General features: G+C 45.3%; 1 long non-coding RNA gene across 1 annotated transcript; it reads left to right on the top strand.

Moving 5' to 3' along the window:
• The first annotated feature begins 2639 nt into the window (after window positions 1-2639).
• On the top strand, window positions 2640-13190 carry LOC138566339 (uncharacterized). The gene is made up of 2 exons (XR_011301908.1): window positions 2640-11434; window positions 11530-13190. It is a non-coding gene; the product is annotated as an uncharacterized lncRNA (long non-coding RNA).
• Window positions 13191-13612: the final 422 nt, after the last annotated feature.

Raw genomic sequence — 13612 nt, forward strand, 5'->3', positions numbered from 1 at the left:
ATACTTTAAAATACTTATTCAGAATGAACACAAAGCTAGTAGATACTCTTTCATAGATTCTTCAACACTTCCTACACCCTGATGTGACTGCACTAACTAGGACAGTAATTGCATTTATATCACAAGTACACTTTGTAAATGCTGAGTTTGCAGAAAGGAAAGGTCAAAGGAAGGAAAACAGTTAAACAGGTTCTCAGAGCATGTGAGCACTTATCTTCCAGTGAAGTCTAGATAAAAACCTTTCCCAGCAATATCAGTTTAAAACCAATGTATCACCTATGAGGGACAGTAAGAATCAAAGTCAAATGGAATAGAAGAGTCTGCAGGGAGCCAGCACAGCCAAGTCTATGGAGCAGAGGCACTTCTTAGATAGTAAAGGTCTTAAAGTTTGTTGAAGAAAAATCACTGTAGGGTCACAAGCTGTTAAACTTGTGAAGGGTAGTGCTGAGATCAACTCTAGAAAAGAAGAAGCTACAGACACTGAGGTGTATACTCCAAGTCAGAACAGTACCTTTTGGTTGGAAGAAGAGGGTCCAGCTGGCTTCTGTCTGGTTGCAGTAATGCAGATCCTGTGTTCCTGGGCCTCAGTCGTGGGAACAAGAGGGAGGACGTCTGGGGACTCCTGAAGCTGCAATTCGGAGGTCGGCGACAGCTAGGTGCTCTTTTCGGATCAGCGGCACTTCGTGGTTTCCACGCTCGGTAAGCAGCACCACTGCGGATTTTGGACACCGGTTGGGCTTCCTTCACTCCCCGAGTCCTGCACTTTGGTGAGGGTACCCGAGCTCTGGTCGTCCTGCTTCTTGAGGGTCCTGGAGAGACTCTTGGAGCTTCTGGGTGGCTTAAAGATGTACTCGACTACAGATTGCTCGACCCCCATGGCTATCCAGCAAGGCCAGCCAGCCAATCGGGACTGGGTGCATTCAGGCATTCCTAAAGACAGGACAGGGGAGTTTCGGGACCCTCCCTCACTTCCTGCCCTTCCAGACACACTACAGTACTGAAGCCCGCCAAAGGCAAAACGAACAAAAGGCTCAAACCTGGTTTGGTGCACAGAGAAAAATCCAAGGAAGACCTCGCAAACAGAAAATTGTGTAAAAAGACCGGGGCCATTTTGACAAAATGGGTGCTATACTGCAGCTGATTATTCAGCCTGCGGTAGAAAAGCACAATGGTAGGGAAATTAACCCACTGCCACCAGCCATTTAAAGTAGTGAGGGTAACATGTTACAGGGGTAAGTAGGAGAAGGGGCTACTAAGTAACCCCCAGCACTCCCCATAAAATGCGGTGTGCTGGACCCACAAAGAGAAAAGGCAAGTATAGCCAATATCACTTTACTATTCTTGGGAACAGTAGTTCACACAAGAAAAGGTAGATTTCTCTGACGCTGCACTGAAGGTGCTGTGTGTCACCATACAAAAAGCAGATGCCTATGGAGTTTGTCAGACTCCAGAAACAAAGGAAACACATAATCCAAATCAGATCAAAACACATGAGAGGGTGAGAAAAAAGGTTCACTCACCCCAGGGTTAAAATTAAAAAGTCCTAAAGTGCAGCAAAAGATCTGGGGGTCTCTAAGTTTGAAGGGAATTAGCACAGAAATGAGAATTCTCCCTTGTTTCTTTGCATACTTTTGTGAACTATTCCATGTATACAAGTACATTTTTGGATGGAGATACTGAAAGGTGTTGGAGGATCCGAAATACGGGGCTACCTTTGCAGTATCTGAATCAGTAGGGGTTTCAGTTGAATGGTTGATAAACCTGACATTGAACTGGCGGCGTTACTGCTTGGGCGAATCCGGTGTTGCAGCAAGGCTGTTGCATCAAAATTCTGACTGGCTGCCACAAGACCAAGATGCAACATGATTGTGTTGAAGTCGTTGTCCTGCTTCTCCCTCAACCACTCTCAGGCCTCCTATGGTTGTTGTCCTCTCACGTCACCTTGTGAGGCCTATGGGCGGCCTGCTCACTGTCAGTCTCATCCCTACAGGGGAACCTCTTAAGGATTACATTGCCTCCATTGCCCCCAGCCTATTGTTTCTGTGATCACTCTTTTCCCTCTTCTCCTCAAGCACCTACTTTTGCACTCTCTTCCCATAAGTGCAAGGTAACCTGTTCACTTGCACTTAATGTACCCTTCTCCTCCCTCCCGCATAAGCAGCCACCATTACCCCCTTCCTGCACTCCTCTTCCCCCTCTCGCCTTTCTGTTATTGCACTTGCATGCTCCAAATTGTCTCACGACTTATTAGGAACCTTATTGTCTTCTTTTTCCCCCCACCTTCATTATTGTTACAGCGCTTGCACGATCCGAATTGTCTTGCGACCTAGTAGGAACCTTGTTTGTCTTCCCTGTTTCCCCCCCTTCTCCTTTTTTCTTCACCCACTCCCCCCTCATTCTTGTTACGGCACTTGCACGATCTGAGTTAGTTGGAAAGTTATTGTTTGTCTTCTTCCCTGTTGCTAGATTATCGTTTGCTCAGCTCAAGCTGCATTTGATTTTGGAGTGTCATTTAAGTCAAATACGATGTTTCAAGGCCTCACTAGGATTCTGCAGCACTGACAATCTTGGCTACCTGGGCAAGCTTGCACTCAGCCATGAGCTGGGTATTGTTCAAAGTGGGAGCTGCAAGGCCCCCCTCATGGCTGTGTTTAATGAGGCCTCAGAGCAGGAAGATTCAGAAAGCAGAGTTGCTGCTTTATCCTTCTGTGTCACTAGCCAGTGCTCTTACACACAATGTTAGTGAAGGTGCCATTAACTGTAGTGAACTTGGGCAATATTTGTGTCATGTGAGATCTGGTTTTGACCATAACTACAGGATTTAATTTGGAGCTAAATACAAGGAATTACAACAGTAGGATTACCTCATGAGACTGATCAGGCTGATGAAAAACTGCAACCATGGAACAGGCAGGACCCTGTACGCTTGGATGGGATCCCTGTGATTTATTATTATTAAGGTATTTATTGAGCGTGGACGTAGCTTTGAGAAGCAATGCATCGCATTACAATCAAAGGGGGAAGAAGATGGTGAGGGGAGCAAAGAAACATGGGGCTGGGGAGCTAATAGGAGCAGAAGGTGGGTAATTTTTCAGCAAGAGATCTACAAGCAACTGGGGTAGAAAACAGGGGGGCCGGTCTCGATTTGGTTGGCAGTGGAGGGTGTGTGGACCTAAGTTTTAGGAGCCATTCCTTGGAAAGGAGGGTCTTGAGCTCCTGTCTTAACTTTAGACACTAGGGGGCGAGTCTGATGTTGATGGAGAGGAGGTTTGAGAGTCTTGGGGCTTAGATGGAGAAGGCTGGTTTCTGGTTCCGTCCTGCAACGCTGGTGTTCAAGTCTGAACATGCCCTTATTTTTTGCAGATTGTAGGCCTAATGTTTCTCAGTGAGGTAGCGTGGGGACTAGATGTTGACAGCCTCTTAAATCATTCAGCAGGATTTGAAGATTATGCAGGCTTGGAGTGGAAGATATTGCAGTTTGATCAAGGCCAGAGGTTGAAGTTTCAGAGCCCTAAATTGTGTTGCAGCACGCAAGACACATCTCAGGGTAGTGGGGACTCCACACATGATGGGTGGAGTTGGTGATCTGGAGGAATCCATTTGTACAAACTGTTCGAGATTAGCAAGGTATGATTTGAACCAGCTGAGGACGATCTTTCGCTGATCCCCATCTGGCGATGCAGATTGTCAGTGAGTGTCGGGTGGTCTCAAATGCTGCTGAGAGCTCAAGTGCAACCAGGAGAAAAGGATGGCCATCATCAAGGATTTTAAAGGCATTTTCTATCTTGATGGTAGCTCTTATTTGTGCTGCATCTGGGTCTGAAGCCAGATTGGTATAACTGAAGGAGCTTGTTGGATTAGATATATTGGAGGAGTTGCGTAGCTGCTGCTTCCTCAAGGATCTTATATAGGAAGGGCAGATGGGGTGGTAGTTACTGGCGTAGTCAGGGTTTCGTGAGAAGCAGGAGAATTTGTCCAGACTTGAGGGTCGAGTTGAAGGTGCCTTTAGTTAGGGAGCTGTTGATGATTAGCTGGTAAGGGAGGAGTGCATCAGTAGGAAGTGTCTGTTGTACAGAGGCAAGGAGGATGTTGGTTCCGTACGATGTGGCCAGGTGGAATGCTAAGGTGACAGTGGGGTCTTCTAAAGTAGTGTCTTGAAAGTTGTTCAGGTAGTTGTGGTTTAGCAAGATGTGTGTGGTCGGTTGTGTCTGTGTTGCCGGATCATGCTGATCTTGTTGATGAAGAAAGAGTTGATGGCTGTGGAGTTGATGGCTGTGGATGTTTTGATGCAGTGCAGCACATGTGGGTTGGACAGGGGGTTGTTGCAGTGCTTGATGACCTCGAAAAGGGCTCTGTCTTCAAAGTTGGCTTTGGTTATGGTGTTTTGGTAGTAGTTTGCCCTGGCAGTGGTGATCATTCATCTGCGTGTAGCACAGAGTTCCTTGAGCAGGTCGAATCACGTGTGCTGTTGGACTCCCCCTCCCCCCCAAGTCTTTTCTTGTTTTCTCATGGTTCGTTTATTGAAGTTGAGTTCTTGCGTGTACCAGGGTGTGGAATGTTTAGACTTGAGGGTGCGGTGTTTCACTGGGGCATCACGGTTGAGGTTGGTTGTGCGGGTGGTGTAGAGTTCTTGGGAAAGTGAGTCACAGCCCTGGTTCGTCAGAGGTAGATATGCCCATGTGGTGTGGAGTTAGGCAAGGTCTTCTTCGAGAGCCTCCACTGGGAAGTTCTTGATGAAGGATCTGAAGACTTGTTTGCTGGGTTTCCGATGGGTTTTCTTGACTGGTGTGACCTTCAAAGAAGATTGCTAGATAACAAAATGTGGGACAGGGATCTGGTGCGCAAAAAAGTAGAGTTGGCTGGTTCTACTTCTGCAATTGGGTGATCAATATAGCATTAAAGAATCCTAACACGCACATCATTGCTGAGAGGAGCAACACTGTGGAAGCAGGTGGGTTTCTGTGAGACAGGACAGAGCGCCCCATCGGAGCAGCACAGCGGTGGGACTTCACCCTAATGCCGAGGGCCTCTGCGTTTCTATGAGTTTAGAAATCTGTGCATCCACAGCAGTAAAGGAAAATTAAGTTAATTGGACATACATAAACAAAGGAAAAGCGCAAACCCCATCTGGCCTGCGAAAGGACATTGGATGTAGGGTCTATCGATGGCCAGGAACTGAAGGAGGAAGTGGCAAAATGGGACTGGGAGGCGCAACAACGGTAGAGGAAGCAGTCATTTAGGAGCCCGGAGCACAGATCGAGGGACAGATCCAGCTGGCTATGCAAGAGAGCCTGATCCAGGATTAGCTAGTGAGGAAAGGCGTGGTCATGACGGTCTGTGGCCATCAGGGCACGCTGATTGTGCTGTGGCCAATGCTAAGAAAATCAACTGTTATCAGGACCCCCACTTCGCCATTAGCCTCCTCATGAAGGGACTTATCTATGATAATGGCACCACGCTCCTTAAGCATTAGAATGGCACAATATCCCCTAGGTGTGAACTGGGCACTATAACATCTGATCAGTAGAAGTGGGCCAGGCACTATGCTCCTATCTGAAATACAAGTGAAGAGCTAGGTGCTTTATCTTTGTGAAAAGAAAGTGTGCCAAATTATCAGCTCGGCGCTGTATCCCTGAGAAGTGAACAATTAAGTGTTTAGGCTTAATATTCTTGTGACTGTGAATATCCCTACGTTTGAGTTCTTTGAGACTGTGAAGACAGGAGAACATGGAGTTGAGCAGTCTCGGTAGGATAGCTAAGGGCCAATGTGCTCACCTTGGAAGCAAGATGACACGGAGCAACACAGGTTCGTTCCCCGGGTCCGTGCGCGTTCTAAATAACCTATCATATCCCCGCTAGAGAAATATCCCAAACACTACAAATTTTCACCCATGCTGACCCCTTTTTGATTCACGTCACTACCAGAGTGAAACACCTGTTTAGTTGGAGATTGAGAACCCCTAGATAAGTGATGTCACCTCGGAGGAAGAGAAGCTACCTTAGTGTCCTTCCTGTTACATTTCTATTGATAGCGTTTCCTAGAGGAAAGATTCTGTTGTCTATACACCTCGAGGTGGTTAGCCCAACCATCCCACGGGTGTGGAGTTATGATAGCCTCACCCCAAGGGCAAGTCCTTTGTTGTCAGGGACACGATTTCATAAACACATTGACCCCTGGGCAAGTAGACAGTAGGTCATGTCTGTATAGATTTTTTTTAAACTCTCAAAATACTCTATTTTAACTATTACTATTGTGTATCTAGAAGCATGTATGTCAAGGTGTGTATTGTGTATTCTGCCACATGGCTCTAGCAGCTGTCTGTTGGTTGCATTGTGGCTTGAGAATTCTATTGCCAGAGTAGCAGGATTGTCCGAGTTCTCCATCTTTCAAAATTGCTTTCAATCTCCTTTAACATTGAAATTCTGTTGCTCATTAAAATGCAGCAGATTAATATGTGATCCTGGACCGCTACAGCCTAAAATGGCCTATTTCTTGACGAAGGACAAGTGTAAAGTTCTGCACATTGCAGTGCACTTTCAGTGGGGTTTTTCATACTGGAAAAAGTGGCTTTAACTCATCGAGCGAATGAGGAAGGCACTCAGTAGGTTTGGTCCGGAGAGATGAAACCACAAAGAAGGGGTATAGACTTGGCAGACCCCATCCTACCCTTTTCCGCTGCAAGACTAGGGCAATCATGTTGTCAGTTTTAGCACTACAGAGTAAACCTACAAACATGACTTTAAAGCTTGATGCTTCCTCAATCCACCCGCACACTCCAAAGTGAAGCAAGAATGAAACCTAGAATCCTCCAACTGCAGACAATTGCATGGATGTGTGTTTTCTTATTATATTTAATTGAGCTGTCCAAGTCATATATACATTTGCACAGGGTGTTTAATTTTGATTTATAAAATCTTCAGTAACAAATTTAAACATACATTGAATACATATTTATAGCAGTGTGCAAAGCCCACAGACATGTAGGCCCTAGTTGCAGTTGGCAAGTGGTCGCAGAATACAAGATTACATTACAAGTACAAAGGTAGGGTAAGTAGTTAGAGTGTTTGTCTTACAATTGTAACATAGGTGGGCTAGTAGCAGGATTTGATGGACCATCCCTGCAAGCTAGTTTCAATTAAGCCGGGTGGGGAGACGTATAAAGTGATTTCACCCAAGTGTGTGCTGGAAAAGCCTCTCCTCGTGTTACAGGGGCTACATCAGCTATGCAGGGTGAAGCGAAATGAGGCAATGCTATTACACAGATGCCTTACGAGTGAATAGGTAGGGGAAGTCTGGCAGTTACAGTGGGGTATTTGACTGTAAACATTAGTTAGCAAGTAGCAGGTTTGGTGGACATACCCCGCTGGCAGGGCTGTCATTTCACTAAAATGCCAGGGGTAGTGGAAGTGACATCATATGACCATTGACCTCTGATGACATCACAGGAAGTGATATCATCGAAAGTGATGGAACATGACCTTTCACCACTTGATAAAACAGGACGTGGTATCATATAGCACTGTTCCGAAGTACAGTATGAAACATGGGTACAATATCACTATAATATATACATTTCATACAAGAATGGATCGCCATATGTGTCGTTAAGATCAGTGTGTATAGGCCCGTATTACCAAATGACTGTGAATGCAAGCAGAAATCCATGGCCAAATGATAATGATGTGTTGTTATATAACACTTACACTTAAGTGCTTTATATAGAATACATACAATATCACCCAACCTGTGGTGGTACTCATTTATCGACCTCAGAAGGATGAAAGGCTGAGTTGAGGCGAAGAACAGACTAAATCAGTGAATCACCCCCTAAAGTGTGCCTGAAACAAACCTTTAATGAGTCTAGCAATTATTGCTTAAAATTCCAGAAAGACAAATTATTTGGTATTCCTATTCTTTCTTATTTAGGGTCACTGCTGAAAATGTTACACTTGTGGACCCATGTTTTTTTTTTTTTTTGTCTTTTATTTTTTTAATAGGCTTGAACAAGAAAGCCAGCCACTCCAGAATCAAAGAGCCACATGGCGCTGGCCCCAGCCCAGGAGCTTGCATTTAAAAAGAAAAAAAATAAAATCTTTCTTTTCCTTTTTTCTTTTAGGGGTAGCAAGGGAGACCACAGGGGTCGCAGTTGCAAACCCTAAATGACGTCCCTGCCCACTGGCTATGATTGGAATGCTTGAGAGGGGAGCAGTCAGCAGTTGATGGATCGTACTCTGTGCAAGCCTCATCTCATCTGTCGGGAAGGCTCAACTGTGCAAGGCGAGGGCGAAGGGAGTCAATAATGTGAAATAAACCGGAACGAGGGTAGTACCAAACACTGCTGTTATGGCACAATAGCAGAGAATCAAGGATATATAGTTCCTGCAGATGCCCAAGGTGGGCGTTAGGGAAGTCAGGTAGGTGCTGAGATCACAATGACGTCTTTGAGCAGTAAGTCTAGGGTCGTATGACGCAGAGAAGCAGCGGGTGCAGGAGTGGTCACATAACATGAATGCATTGCAGGTCCTTGGGTCTGGTCCGCCAGCTGTGTAAGCTTGGTAGGTGATGGCTATGAGCAGACCAATCGGAACCAGACATGGGTATACAATCAGGCGACACATGAGGCTGCTGAAAGTTGCATCGAATGGTGGCAGTCATCTTAACAGAGGTTGTGGTCTCTATGAATGAGATGTGGCATGCATCCACTTGGGTAGCCCTCGCTCAGAGCGGGCACCTAGTGGTCAGGAAGGCTGCTAGATGGGTATGTGCCGTGCTCCTGTACAGGCAGGAGTAGTCTTTAGATCTGGTCCTTGGATCTGGTACATCGGCACAGCCTACCGGCCAAATGAGCTTGGTGGGGGATGGCCGTGAGCAGGCCAATCAGAATCTGGCACGGGGGAACAATCCTGCAACACGTGAAAGTCGCATCAAATGACGGTGGCCATCTTAACAAAGGTTTCGGTCTCTATGAATGAGAAGTGGCATCCACTTGAGTAGCTCTCCCTCATGGTGCAGAGCGGGCATCCAGTGGGCAGGAAAGCAGCTAGATGAGTTATGCACCCACAGGCAGGAATTGACCTTAGGCCTGCTCCGGTATACGTGGTAATCAAATTCTAAAAATGATACAGTAAGTAATTAATATCAGTGTTCTATTTTTTACCAAGATGCTCGTCGTGGTTCTAAGGTAGACAATTGTTACACTCCCTATGAGTGTCCGTCCACAGTGCTTCCTGTTATAGGAAGGCCAAAATGTAAATGGAGCTTTCTCCATGATGGTGTGGAAAAAGAGCAGCCAGATGACGAAAGGAAGAGGAGGGGAAGCAAAGGCATTCTCTAAAGAGAAGTGTCAAGAAAACAGGCCCCCACTCTCCCTCCTGTACAACCGAAGCCTAAAGGACGCTACCAACAACAGCTTGTTTGTTTGTTTATTTTATTTGTAAAGCGCATCCGGGCCCGTAGGCAACTGGGCGCATAATGTGGATGAAATGGTTACCTACTTTACATAATAACAGTTCTTAGCTGTCGGGTCGTTGGAGTCCGTGAAGATTTGCAGAACAGCAAACTGGAACAGTTGAAGAAGTTTGCCGACGGATGCGCCGAAGTCCTGTGGAACAGAAATAATTCTCGTTAACACAAACTCCGGGGGACCCTGAAACATGGAGGATCTTGGGTGCAATACATGTCATGTGGGGCATGGTGTTGTAGGTGCACCGTGTCGACATCCCTTTCCCTTCGAGTGGGGCGGGGGGTGCTGTGCTCTGTGATAGCCACTGGTTGTCGGACTGTATGCGGCATGTGGTTCTGAGCAGATTCACAAGCATCAGAAATGACATTGTTGCAAGATGTGGTGTGTGACTAGTGTTTGGAGAAGGGGTGGTGTGGTGATGCTGAAGATGGGAGCTTTGGCACATGCCAGGTAAGTCATTTTGTATTAGGGATAAGGCTGTGTGTGTGTAGTGTAAGCTGGTAGGAGATGGAGAGTAGGTTAGTTGGGAAATGGAGGAGAATCATTCATTTGTGAGGACTCTGTTAATGTCGTTTAGTGTGAGTTATCTGATCCTGTACCTCTGGTGTTTGTTTTCCCCCTTGGGTACAGATTTCTTGGCGTTCTGTATTCTATTTAGGGAAACTACATAGACTGGTCTCCAAAGTGTCTTTTTCTTTTTTTTAAGGTCTTGTATGCAGGTGTATAAAATGTTAGTCAGACTAACACAAGTGCCCATCTATTTTGTCCTACCTTTCGAGGGGGTTGTTCCTATCCTTTGCAGGAAGTCGCTTGGGTGCAGGTCCATGATGCATGTCAGAGTCGTTAAAACATCTGAAGTGGTTCACCTTTGGGGTGGGTTCCTTTTCAGAGTGCATTTGTTGAGAGGTCCAGCATGCTTCTATCTCATCCAGTCTCTAAGGTTGCAGTTCCAGCTGATCAGTTCCAGTCTTAAATAGTTTTGTTAGGGTAGATTTTAATTTTTATGCATAATCTCTCCTCCACATGACCCGTTCTCTCACAGACTACCTAGAAACCTTCAACCTGCCATAACGCATTTCTCTGCCCACCCACGCTGAAGGCCACACCATTGACGTGGTCTTCAGTGCCACACACATATCCACACTGCCTCCATGCCCCCTAACACGGACAGACCACTCAGAAATCTTCTTTGTACCCCTTCCGACCGCGATCCCCACCCAATGCCATGCTCGGCCACCATTAAAAGTCACACCCCACTCTGGAACAAAGTCGGTATCACCCCATATCTAGAAAACTCCCTTCTCGACTCACTCCCAACACTCTTCCTCCAGGAAGGCTCCTCACTAATCAAACTGTTCGACCACTGGCTTTCCAGCACCCGTACTCCCCCCAACCCAAGAAAACAGACCTCCCAGAGATCAGACCCACACCCAGGTGGTACACTACCAACCTCAAACCCTAAAGCACCGGTTGGAATGAAACTGAAGAACCAACCCTGCTGCTCAAAATAAATCACTGTAGCAAGACTAACAAAGGCCTACAGATCAGAAATCATAAAAACCAAAAGGGTATTCTATGGGAACAGAATCTTGAACTCTCGCAACCCGAGCAAGGAATTGCATAGTATCCTCTCTGAATTCAAATTGCCATACTGCTCAACCACCCCCCCCCCCCCACAACCAACTCACAATCCTTATACAATGCCTTATCCGAATATTTTCACATCGCAATTGACAGACATTCTGCCATCACCTCATAATTAGAAATATTGCTCTGTCCAAACTCCCTCCCGATGCAAACTTTTGCCTCTTTCTCTTTGATCTCACAGCATGATTTCCTCTTCTAGCACAAAGCCACCCATCAGGATGCCCTGAGGACCCTTGCCTGCCTGCCCGGCCTCCTCAAAAACAACCTAACCTCAACCGGAGGGCTTATGGGTTGCTGACATACTGGATATTCTCCCCACTAAGGTGAGATTAAGACCTTGTATAATATTGGTCTGATAGTAACGTAATCAGTTTTGTGCACAAATACTATATACATGTTTTACTCATTTTTTTATTAGGTCCATTGGATCACTGGAGGAAGATTGAACTTCACTAAGATCTATGAGACGAGCACACAGCTTGGACTGTGATAGACAGTTTTCACACCAGGTGACTATTAGGAAAAAGATCGCGATAGACAATTACTCTCAATGTGATTACATTGTAAAGGCTTTGCTTAGAACACTGTACTAAACAAGTGTATTAGTTTCTCAATCATTTGTAGAGCATAGTACACTGGAGGTGCAAAAAAAAAACATTAAGAATAGCTCCTGATGAAGGGAAAGGAATTCCCAAAACGAGTAGAGCAATTTATATGATATACATTAATGACTAATCTCCTATTGGGATAATAGTTTTCTTTGATTATTGTATGAAACACATTGTATATGTAAAGAAATGTATGCATAAAGAATAATGATGATTATCCAAACTTGAAGTGATGTTGGTTACAAAAAAGCAATATGCAATCATAAAAATCGGACTAGATTATTTTAAATATTGATTGGTTTACAATTGCAATTAGGTGTGCAGGGGACGGGAGTGTTCCACAAATTTTGTGGACACCTGTTTTCATCTCTATTTTGTAACATAACCAAGTGTCAGTGTTGTTATTCCCCCCTGCACCCTAATACTTATCATAAGAAGATCATTTACCTCTACGCTATGCTAGAAGGAATGCACTTTCACCATAGAGATTGGTAATGGTGCACATCCGCACAGGACCAAACCCAACAACGCACCTATCCTCTCAATCCATCGAGGATGCCGGCAGCGTACACAGCGGCACAACATGATAAACTCAGCCCCACAACCCCAGGCGGTCGTACAACACTCTCCCATCCCTCTGGGTCCCCTCTCACTGCTCAGGGTCTAAATCTAGGGAGCCCTCAGCTGACGAGACCAGCCAATTGCGTTGTACCTTGGAAAAGCAACATCGTAGATTAACTCCATCAGAGCTCACGAAACGTATCATTTTCACCATGTCCATCGACACATGCGGCAGGCACGGCTAACCATCTATGCACTATAGAATGCAGCTATGGCTATGCAAATCCGGTCTAGCAGCTCGCAGAGCCGTCCACACTGAGACACCTGATGTGCCTCAACACCTCTGCCACTAGTACAAAGTGACAACCTATGAAATATTTTGGTCAAGCTGGGCACACATCTGGTCTCCCGAATTTGCATTCTATCCTAAACCACCAAGAGCACCCGCCCAGGTGCCTGACCTCTATGCAGCTTACTGGAGCCTAGTCAGCCCTCCTAAGCCCTAACCTGGCAGAATGCACACACGCATCTTAACTCTTAGAATCTCCCACACACAGACTTCGGTCCCTGAGGGCGTTCCAACCACAAAACGTGTTGAGGCCATACAAATGGGGAAGTGGCCCTATATAAATGACGAATACAAGACTATACATCATACCTTTATTACATGAACTACTTATAAACCAAAAAGGGAGGGAGGGAAAAGAAAAGGAGGCAAGAAAAAGGTGGGAGGGATTGTGAAGGAGCCAAGCTGGGTGAGAGTGTTTTTTGCAAGATCTGTGTACATTCTAGTGATATCAACATCATACATACATATCATTAAATGAGCCCCAAATCTCCTCGTAAGCCTCCATTGTGTCTTTTCTCATGAACCATACCTTTTCTTGCCAATAAAAGTATCCTTGCTTGAGTCCATTCTTTATGTATCACTTTGTACGAGCTTTTAAAAAAAGGTTTTCTTTGATACTAGTATATAACCAGTATTTCCTCTTATACGAGACATGTGGAAGCATTGATAGCAGTCTCAAAACACAACTTAATAGTGCGTGAAGAATGTTACATCGTGTTATGATCTCTCTTCATTGTAAGACATCTTCCCAATACTGAGTTATTTTACCACATTCCCAGAACATATGCAAATGTGTTCCTCTAGTTTTCTAACGTGCCCAACACAAGCCTGAATGTGCAACTTTATGGTATTTCATGCTTGATGGTGAGCATAATTTAACATATTTTTATCCAGTCTGATATTGGTAAGCTTCGAGTTTGACTGGCTTGAATATATTGTTGATGTTGATTTGGGGTGCCTTAATGACTTAATTAAGAGAGTTT

The sequence above is a fragment of the Ambystoma mexicanum genome, chromosome 1p (genome assembly GCF_040938575.1).
Source record: "Ambystoma mexicanum isolate Mex_15411 chromosome 1p, UKY_AmexF1_1, whole genome shotgun sequence".
In the NCBI taxonomy this organism is placed as follows: domain Eukaryota; kingdom Metazoa; phylum Chordata; class Amphibia; order Caudata; family Ambystomatidae; genus Ambystoma; species Ambystoma mexicanum.